Below are 274 nucleotides of genomic sequence, written 5' to 3'. Positions count from 1 at the left end.
AAATTCAAAGCACTTTATTCCATTAATTACAATGGTCTTTCTATTTATGTATATAGGTTTACATTATGTAATAAGATGTTATACACATAGATATTATACGATGCTTGTTTAACATGATTAGACAGAACATTAATATCACAAATTTCGTGCTCGGCTTGACGTTTAAACGCTTGATGTCATTGATCTCAAAGGCGAGACTGCATTTTGCATCTGATTCCTAGGCACTATTTGAAATGACTTTGTATTTCTTCCTATTTGCTTAATAAAGAATTAA

The sequence above is a fragment of the Penaeus monodon genome, chromosome 10 (assembly GCF_015228065.2).
Source record: "Penaeus monodon isolate SGIC_2016 chromosome 10, NSTDA_Pmon_1, whole genome shotgun sequence".
Lineage (NCBI taxonomy): Eukaryota > Metazoa > Arthropoda > Malacostraca > Decapoda > Penaeidae > Penaeus > Penaeus monodon.
This window is presented reverse-complemented; position numbering follows the sequence as displayed.